Here is a 10,577-nt window from a genome sequence, read left to right as displayed (position 1 = left end):
GCTACAATATCCCTAGTACCACGACCCCTTCTAAACCCAGCCTGGACTTCTGGCAGTTCTCTGCTGGTGTGCTGTTCCAGTCGTTTTTGGATAATTTTCAGTAGAATCTTGCTTGAATGTGAAATCAATGATATTGGTCTGTAGTTTCCACACTCTGTTGGGTCACCCTTCTTTTGAATGGAAACAAATATAGATCTCTTCCAGTCAGTTGGCCAAGCGGTTGTTCTCCAGATTTCTTGGCACAACTTGGTGAGCACATCCAGAGCAGCATTTGTCGCCTGAAATATGTCAATTGGTATAACATCTATCCCTGGGGCCTTATTTTTTGCTATTTCCTTCAAAGCAGCTTGAACTTCTTCCTTCATCACCATAGGCTCTTGCTCATATGTTACTTCATTAGATTCTTCTGTGTCTGCCAATTCCTTTCGATACAATGACTTAGTATATTCTTTCCATCTTCGTTTGGTACTTCCTGGATCTTTTAATACTTTGCCTACAGCATCCTTGAGTATAGCAACTCGAGGTTTGAATTTGTTCTTCAGTTCCTTGAGCTTAAGAAATACTGAACGAGTTTGGCCCTTTTGATTTTCCAACTTTAGCTCTGCGCTTTACAAGTTCCAAAATCTGTTACAATAGCTCACAGACCACACATTGTTATTAAGTACCACCGAGTCAGAACCCACTGTAGCTGAACCCCTGGCAGGTGTTCAGAGATAATTAATTGCCCAGGAGGAGACTGCACATCCTTTTCCACTTGATCTTAGCCAAAACGTCGAGAAGTGATGCTCATCCTTTTCCCGTGGAAGAGCTAGTGGGTTCAAACCATGTGCCTTTGGGATTATAGTGCGGTTTCTTAGCACTAGACCACCAGAGCTCCCCAGAATCATATTAGGGGAGTCAAAAGGCTACAGTTCAGGTTCATAGCAGAATACAGTCACTCAGGACAGCTTCTGAAATGTGCTCACAGGTGCCTCAGCCTTGAGCTTCGTGGCTCTAGGCCAGTCCTGCCAATTATGGCTCTCCCATTCCCAGTCTTCCAACAAACTTAGGTAAGACCCTTGCTCTGGTTCCTCCTTGGAGTAGAAGTCCAAGGGCAGCTCCGTCTCATGTCAGGTCTCTGCTCCTCTGCTTTGGTTGTGGCTACTGTTGCTGTCAGTCTGGCTAATGCAAGAATCTCTGACCTGTGAAAGGTGTGCACTGTATGCCTGTTTCTTTGCTGGTGGTAAGACTCTCAAATTCTGCTGCTGGACCCACGCAATTAAATGGTGAGACTAGCCAATCCCCTTGTGGATAGGCTAACACACCCTATCTGCGTATTCCTGCCTTTCTACATGGCAAAAGTCAGTCAATGACTGAAAAAGCCATTTTGAACAATAAACCCTTAAAGCCACAGCAGGACAACATGTCAACACAATAGGACAGCAAAACTATTGTTGTTAAGTATTGTCTAGTTGCATGGTGACCCTAGTTAATAGAGCTGAACCCTGACCTGTCCTCTGCCATCTTCATCAACTCTCCCACACTTGAACCCATTGCTGCTGTCACTGTGTCAATCTCTCTCATCAGTGGTCTTACTCTCTTCCACTTTTCAAGGACCCTCCATCTTTCCAAGCACGATGTTTCTTTCCAAGGAATAGTTCCTCTAACCAACATGCCTCTAAACAGCGTGGTTTAAAATCAGGAAAGGTGTGTGCCAGGATTGTATCCTTTCCCCATACCTACTTAATCTGTATGCTAAGCAAATAACTTAAGAAGCTGCAATCTATGAAGAAGAATTTGAGAGCAGAACCAGAGGAAGATTCATTAACAGCCTGTGTTATGCAGATGACACAACCTTGCTTGCTGAAATTGAGGAGGACTTGAAGCACTTGCTGCATAAGATCAAAAACTACAGCCTTCAGTATGATTATATCTCATCATTAAGAATACAAATATCATCACCACTGGACCAATAAGCAACATCATGATAGAGAAAAGATTAAAATTGTCAGTGATTTAATCTTACTTAGATCTAGGATTAACATCTTTGATTATAACAGAAAATCAGGAAACAGGGCACTGGAAAGTCTGCACAGTGATGTCTGTTTGAGGACTAAGGTGCACCTGATTCAGGTCATGGTCTTTTACAATCACTTGCTATGCAGCTGAGAGCTGGACAATGAACAAAGACAACAGAAGAATGGACACCTTTGAGCTGTGGTGTTGGAGAAGAGCACTGAGTATCCCGTGGACGGCCTTGAATTGACCCAGAGCTTGGTGATGAAGGGTTAAAGCACTGGCACTTACATCATAGGCTTCCTCAGATATCAAGGGATCCATCCCTAAGTACTTCAGAATATGTTTCAGGAACTAGTGCTCCTAAGTATCATTAAATAGTACTTGTAAGTACTTTAGGACATGTACAATTAACTGGTCCTCCTAAGTATTTCGGTGTGTCTATTATTAACTTCCAGATACTGATCCTTCTTCTCTGTTCCCAACTTTTGCATTCCAGTCACTCATCACTATTAATGCATCTTTTTTTAATTATTATTAAATTTTATTATTTTTAGTGATCATTTACAGAGATTTTGGGTTTTCATTCACTATTAATAATGCATCTTGATTGCATGTTCAATCGATATCTGATTGCAGAAGTTGGTAGAAATCATCTATTTCCTCTTCTTTGGCTATGGTTGTTGGTGCATATATTTGAATGATAGTAGTATTCACCCGACTTCCTTGTATGTGTATGGATAGTATCCTGTCACTCACAATATTATATTTCAAGACACATCTAGAAATGACGTTTTTGACTATGAAAGCAACCCCATTTTTCCTCACCTTTTCGTCTCCAGCATAATAAATAGATCATATGATCGTCTGATTCAAAATGTCCCATGCCAGGCCATTTCATCTCGCCAATACATAGTCTGTCAATATTTATGCGTTCCATTTCTTCCTTAACAATGTCTAATTTTCCTACATTCATAGTTCTCACATTCCATGTTCCAACCATTATTGTCTGCTTACAACTGTTCCTCCTCCTTAATATTTCCATACTTTAAAGTTCCACATATGTTGCCCTGTCTACTAGTCTAAGTGTGTTCTATCTTACATAGGGTTTTTTAAGACCTACTATTTTGGAAGTGGATGGCCAATCCTTCTTCCTAGTCTGTCTTAATAGGAATGCTCAGATTTAGAAAAGTATCTGACAGACCATAGATCAGGCGCACCTTAGTCTCCAGACTGACATCATTGCTCTTCAATATTCTGGAGGGGTCTCTGACAGCAGACTTTCCAAATTCAATTTGTCTTTTAATTTCTTGACCGCTGGTACCAAGAGGTTTTCTTGTGGAGCCAAACAAATGGAAATTGTTAACAATCTCAAATCTCTTCACTGTCTATCATGATGCTGCCAATTGGCCCAGTGATGAGAATTTTTGCTTTGTTTTCTTTTTTTCCCCTTGTTGTGTACCGTCAAATTGGATCCAGTTGGCACAGGAGGAGATTGCCCCACCTTCTCCAGCAGAGCATCTGTGGATTAGAATTGTGTGCCTTCGGGATTACAGTGCAGTTTCTTGCCACTAGGACATCAGAGCTCCCTCAAGAATCCGTTTTCTTGATGTTGAGCTTCAGTCCATATTTAAGGCTGCAGTCCTTGACCTTCTGTAGCAAGGCACTTCAGGTCATCCTTGGTTTCAACCAGCGTGGTTGTGTCATCTGTATAATGCAATATAATTCTCCAATCCTGATGACACATTTCTCCTCATAGGGTCCAGCCTACACATCTTAATATTCAGTACATGTTTATTAAATGAATATTGTTAGTTGCTGTCAAATTGACAGTTACTCATATGGACTCTGTGAATGACAGATCAAAACCTTGCCCTGTCTGACACCGTCCTCATGGTCTCGGCCACGCTCAAACCCATTGTCGCCGTCCCTTTACAATCCCTCTCATTGAGAATCCTCCTCTCTCACTGACTCTGCTTTTCCAAGGACTGTTATCTGACAATATGCCCAAAGTATGTGAAATGTAATTTCACCTTCCTTGCCTCTAAGGAACACTTGCATTGTAATTCCTTCATGCTGAATGGTTTGTTGTTTTGATTAAATGAATGATAAACATGGACTTTTCAGTGTTGTAAGATGGAAAGAGAGAGGAGTGTACATTTTTAGCATGTGGAAGATAGGGGAGAAATGCTAGATTAAGCTGATGGCATAAAGTACAATGTGCTTGGTAAGAAGCTGTGCTATCAACCTGAAGTCATGGTTCAAATCTGCCAAATGCTCTGTGGGAGAAAGATGGGCAAACCCCTCCCGTATGATGTACAGACTCTGAAACATCCTGAAGGTCCAGGTATGGGTTCGTTCCAACTCAATGTTACACAACAGCAAAAAGTAATATGAATTCTGTAACGTGTATTTCTGTGTTGGATATCTATTTTGTGTGAAGAATAGTGATTAATCATTTTCTTCAAACAAAAGTTTGTAAATTTGTAATGATGATTATAAAGTAAAATTTGACGTTTAAAGATAATGAATTAATTACATTAGTTTTATTTTTATACGCTATCTCTAATCCCCCCCCCCCCAGTTTCTTTGGTAGACTTTATTGTATTTATTCTTTCTCTCTTTTGTTTTAAAAATGAAGTAAAAATAGAATCAATTTTTTGGGTCAGCATATAAGGTATTAAGTTAAGAATAAGTACCAAAATTGACCTTCCCCAAACGAGTCGACTTAGCCAAAAAATCATTTTCTGGTTTTTGTTCGCTGTTCCTCCGGCAGCACCATCACAGGTTCTTCATGCACACCTGGCAACGGCTGATGCGCGTCCAGAGGAGCCGGCTTTGAGGAGAGCCCTGGAAGTTCTGCTCGGGGATGGTGGTGAGCCAAAAGCTGTGCTTGTCCCATAGGAACGGCATTCGATGACAGGCGTGGCCCGGAAGTCCTCCAGACAGCTGCCCGGGGACACCAGCGACTGTCCACCACCTTCATCCCTGCGGCCGTGTGCATGATCCACAAACTGCGCCGGCCGGCAGGGCCGTGGGGAATGGAGACATCCTGACTGTGACTGTCACCGCGGCGGGTCATCTTCAGCCACAGGCGTCATGGGCAGTGGGGCAGTGGCGGAGAGCCAGCAGGATTTATCGTTCTGGCTAGCATGGTAGCAGATATCACCAGGATTGCAGTACAGGAAAAGCATAGTGCTGAACCGTGCCAGGCAGGAGCCTGCAAGACCCAGATCCTGGTTGTCGTCATTATGTCTAATTTAGGAATGCTTTTTATGTTTTATTGAAATGTGTGAGTGACAAGTATAAATTCTGAAGTGAAATATCTGGAAATTTATTTATGCCTATATGAAACAATTTCTTTCCCCCCTCCCCCTCATCTCCACTCCCTTCACTTTCAACAGTAGCTATTAAAAATAAAAGCATTAGTTGTCATACTAATGTGTGATGATAGCTCAAGATTGTGCTATTTTCTGCTCTTGCATGGAGTTGCCGTGAGTCTGAGCCAACCACAGAGATTTTGGACCTCGTAATTTACTTCACTTTGGGAGTTGGCTGGCTGGCTGGCATCTCAGTGGCGGTCTCGTCTTGACGGCAGTCATGTAAGGGAAGATGGATCTGTGGGCTGGCCTGGGGCCTGGGACCTTGGAGTCTCCCTCTACTTGGGAATTGGCTGGCTGGCTAGAGTCTTGATGGCAGTCACTTCTTGATGACGGTCTCGTCTTGATGGCAGTCATGTAAGGGAAGTTTCTGGGGCCATGTTTGTTGTGTGTTAATTTGTTCATTTTAGAATTAATATTCTTTAAAAGACACAGCAATCATTTGTCTATTTTCTGTACTGAACAACTTGGAATTGCTGTGATGCTGAACATTGTTCCATAGTCTTGTCAAATACCGTAATGGTTACCCAATACATACAATGTTTGGATGAGCTTCCAGATTGATTCATGTTGGGAAGCAGGAGTGACATCCACTTCCTATACTAGATGCCTCTGGAAACTCTACAAAGTTCTGTCTTATATATGTCCAGAAATGATGTTAACTAGAGAACAGAGTGCAAGTCTTTTGTACAGAGCTTACTCTGAGTCATATTCGAGTTGACAACACTTAACCACTGCTAAATGAGACTAGAGCTGTTATATCTGGAGGAACATTTTTCCACTTTGCACATCACTCTTTGTCAATGTGACATATCAGGTAACCTGGGTTGCTGTGATGCTGAACCTTGTTGCCATGTGGATATCAAATACCATACTGGTTTCCCATTACGTACAGTAGTTAGTGGAGCTCCCAGTTGTAAAACAGGTTTGGAAGCAGGAGTGGCATCCACTTCCTAAACCAATTGCCTCTGGAAACTTTATGAACTTAGAGAAACAATGATAGCTATAGAAAGTCATTAGGTCTTTTGTTCATAGTATGAGTTGACCTTGACTTGACGGCAATCAACAACAATAACATCTGACAGACAAACATTTTACAGAACAATGTAGATGAAAGATCTTTCCCAATTGTAGAATTAGCCAGAAGTTTTAGTTTTGTCCCTGCCCTTGACACGAGTCTCTTGACCCACCCATTTTCCCTGCTACTCCCTTCCACTCCCACCTACTCCCTTCAACACCTATCTCCTGCTATACACCCCGTGATCTGATAGCTTTTATCTCAAGCTTTGTGGGTTTCTGTGATTCCAAATTCTTCAAGATGTTGCCAATTTCTTATGCTGTGTGACTGTGCTAATGTGAAACCTATACTTGGACCAGGAGGCAGTCGTTGGCAGAACAGAGCAAGGAAACATTGCATAGTTCAAAATTGGGAAGACTGTACGCTAGAGCTGTATTGACTCCATACCTATTTAATCTTCATGCAGAACAGGTTATCCAGGAGGCTGGGCTCTATGAGGAGAAATGTGGCATCAGGATTGGAGGAAGAATCATCAACAATCTGTGTTATGGGGATGACACAACCTTGCTTGCTCAAACTGAGAAGGACCTGAAGCACTTGCTGTGGAAGGTCAGGGACTGCAGTCTTCAGTATGGATTGAGGCTCAATGTCAAGAAAACAAAGATTCTCACCACTGGGCCGATTGGCAGCATCAGGATGGATGGTGAAGAGATCGAGATTGCTCACAACTTTAGTCTGCTTGACTCCACAGTCAACACTCTTGGTATCAGCAGCCAGGAAATTAAAAGACATATTGCAACGGGAAAATCTGTGGTTAGAGACCTCTCTAAAGTGCTGAAGTGCAAAGATGTCAGTCTGAAGACTAAGGTGCGCCTGGTACATGCCATGGTCTTTGCAATCACTTGCTATGTATCAGAGAGCTGGACACTGACTAGGGATAAAAGGAGAATTGATGCCTTTGAGCTGTGGTGTTGGAGAAGAGTATTGAATATACCATGGACTGCTAGGAAAACAAACAGGTTTTCCTGGAGAGGGTGAAGCCAGGCTGCTCCTTGGAGGCAAGGATTCTGAGGCTTCGTCTGACATACTTTGGACATGTTGCAAGGAGGGGCCAGTCCATGGTGAGGGTTGTCATGCTTGGACAGTGGACAGACAGCACAGGAGAGGAAGACCCTCGATGAGATGGATTCATTCAGTGACTGAGGTAATGAGGAAGGTGTGTCAGAGATGGTGACAATGGCACAGGATAGGGCAGAGTTTAGGGCTGTTGTACATAGAGTTGCTATGAGTCACAGGCGACTCGAAGGCACATAACAACAACAACATTATTAGCTTGGACTGTAACTAAGGACTTCAGCCTAAATATGGATTACATATTAACCTCAAGAAGACAAAAATCTTCACCACTGGACCAGTAGACAATCATAACAGATGGAGAAAGGACTGAAGCTGTCAACAATTTCATCTTGCCTGGATCAACAATCAACACCCTTGGTACAAGCAATCACGAGATCAGGAAACACACTGTACTTAGAAAGTCTGCAGTCAGGGACCTCTCCAAAATACTGAAGGACAATGATGTCAGTCTGAAGACTAAAGTGTGCCAGATTTAAGCTATGGTCTTTTTAATCACTTTCTGTACACCTGAGAGCTGTACAATGACCAAGGATGACAGAAAAAGCGTTGATGCATTTGAGCTGCGGTGTTGGAGAAGAGTAAGGAATATCCCATGGAAAAAAGCCAAACAAATATATTTTAGAGAGGGTGCAGCCAGAGTGCCCCTTGGAGGCAAAGATGGTGAAGCTTCGTCTCCCATACTTTTTGGGCTTGTTGCTAGGATAGGCTATTCTTTGGAGAAGGATATCATGCTCAGAAAGGTGGGGAGGGGCCAGTGAAAGAGGAAGCCCTTCAATGATACACCAAGGGACTGACACACTGACTGCAGCAATGCGCTTGTGAGTGTCGGGGTTGGTGAGAATGACACTGGATAGGACAGGGTTTAGCTCTGTTCATAGAGTCATACTGGACTTTAGGGCACCTAATAATGTTAACTTGTACTTGTCCTCAGGGTTTGGGTTTTTTTTTGTTGTTGTTGCTTTGTTTGTTTACTTAGGTAAAAGCTCTATAAAGTGAAGTGTATGAATCTTATGTACATCATTCAATGAGTTTAGAGAAATGAGAATTCAGCCAAGAAAATCCTATGGGGTCCTGATGGTCTGAATGAGATCCCAGAGACCTGTGTTTGGGTAACACAAACTATCAGCAAACCAGATAGAGAACATTACTTGGCAAGTTCCTGTATGTTTCCTTCAATCTTTACCCCACACCTTGTTATTCTAGTTTTCTGCCCTGTGGAGAAGCTCACCCAGCTCTGGGAATCACACAGTGGGGTCATTTCCTGTAGGCTTGACACTGGGCTTCTTTCATTCACATGTTTTGAGCTTATTTTATGTGTTTCAATAGTTCGTTCCTTTTGGTGGCGATTCCATTTTGTGAATATACCCAGTTTGTTGGTTTATTCCTCTATTGATGGATATCTGGCGCCTCCCAGTTCTGAGTTATGAGAGACAAGCTGTGGTTGTTTTTTGTTCAAATCTTTGTGGGTATACATTTTTTTTTCTTGTTATGTGCTGTCAAATCAGATCCGACAGGCACAGGAGGAGAGTGTCCTTCCTTCTGCAGTGGAGCATCTGGTGGTGTGGGGGTACATTTTTATGTCTCTCAGTTCAAGGCCTGGTAATCGAATCGCTGGGTCATAGTCTCAGTACATGGTTAGCTTTTTAAAAAATGTTCAGTTATTTAAGGAAATTGCCTGTCTCAGTTATCTAGGATTTCTGTAACAGAAATTTAGATGACTTAACAATTGAAATGCACGCTCTTGACGCTCTCATGGCTTAGTGGCCAGAAGCTGTGCTGCAATCCCAAAGGCATTTGGTTTGAATCCACCAGATGCTCCACTGCAGAAGGAAGGGCAATCTCCTCCTGTGCCAGTTAGATCCAGTTCGATGGTGCACAACAAGGGGGGGGGGGAATCACATTCTCACAGTTTAGGGGCTAGAGGTCCGAATCAGGACACCTGCTCTTGGGAAGACTGTCTTGTGGTGCTGGAGGTGCATCCATGTCTTCCAGACTCTGGAGAGTTTCATGTGTCTTGGAATCAATGTGTCTCTGGGTCTTTCAGTGCAGGGACCTCAGAGCCCAGGAACATACTTCTCTCTTAGCTCTTCTTTCTTGGTGAGAGTGGATGTCTCTCACCCCACTTGTTTCTCTCTCTCTCTTTATCTCTTTTAAGGTGAAAGATTATTCTGGACACACCTCAGAGAAATCAGATAAGGGCCGGACCTGAGTAAATGGGGTGGTCCTACCCTAATCCTCTTACAGCAGAAGGGCTGATCACATCAAATCACAGCCTGGGAAAAGATTACTTCATTATGCAGCGGCAAAACCACTTCTCTTTTTTAAACTTTCTAATTTTAGTTGTGATTTTTAAACTTTTTAAAATTTTTATTGATAATTTAATGAAAGTTTACAGAAAATTTGGATTTCCCTTAATTCATTGTTGCACTTTCTCACACATTTTCCTCCCTACCCCCCTGGTTCACTTTTCTTTTTAAAAAGATTCTTTGTTGCACAATTTCCTGCTTCCCTCCACCCTCCCAGTCCACTTTGCTATGCACTTCTTACTCAGGACTGTTGTCATGCATTTAGTTGTGATTTTGATGAAAGGTTACAGAAAAGTTGGATTTTCATTCATTCATTCTTGCACATTTTCCTTCACTCTCACTTTCTTTTTTTAAAATTATTATTAATTTCAATGAAAATTTACAGAGACTTTGAATTTCCATTCACTCATTTTTGCATGTTTTTCCCCTCCCAACCCTCCTCCCTAGTACACTACCCTCTTGAAGAAGTAAAAGAAAAGTTATTTCATTGTTTTACAATCCCTCCCCCGCAGGTTCACTCCACTATGCAGCCTTCGCTCTGGACTCCTGTCATGACAAAAATACCTGATCACACATCCCTCTTAAACAGTTTTCTCCCTCATCTGTTTCAATGCAGTATACATTATTTAACCCATCTTTCTCAGTCTCCCCCCAACCCCGAGGTCAGTCCTGTTTTACAACAGTGGCACCATGCAGTATTTGTTCCTTTTTTAAATATTTTTTTAAAATTTTTATTTTATT

General features: G+C 42.3%; 1 pseudogene; it reads right to left on the bottom strand.

The window, feature by feature from the left end:
• Positions 1 to 4,776: 4,776 nt before the first annotated feature.
• The window catches only part of LOC102844619, an 8,247-nt pseudogene continuing 2,446 nt past the window's right edge, over positions 4,777 to 10,577 (bottom strand).

Source organism: Elephantulus edwardii, unplaced genomic scaffold (genome assembly GCF_000299155.1).
Source record: "Elephantulus edwardii isolate Elephantulus edwardi_28Jun2011 unplaced genomic scaffold, EleEdw1.0 scaffold00064, whole genome shotgun sequence".
Classification (NCBI taxonomy): domain Eukaryota; kingdom Metazoa; phylum Chordata; class Mammalia; order Macroscelidea; family Macroscelididae; genus Elephantulus; species Elephantulus edwardii.
Note: the sequence above shows the minus strand (reverse complement) of the source record. Positions and strands in the feature narration are given on the sequence as shown.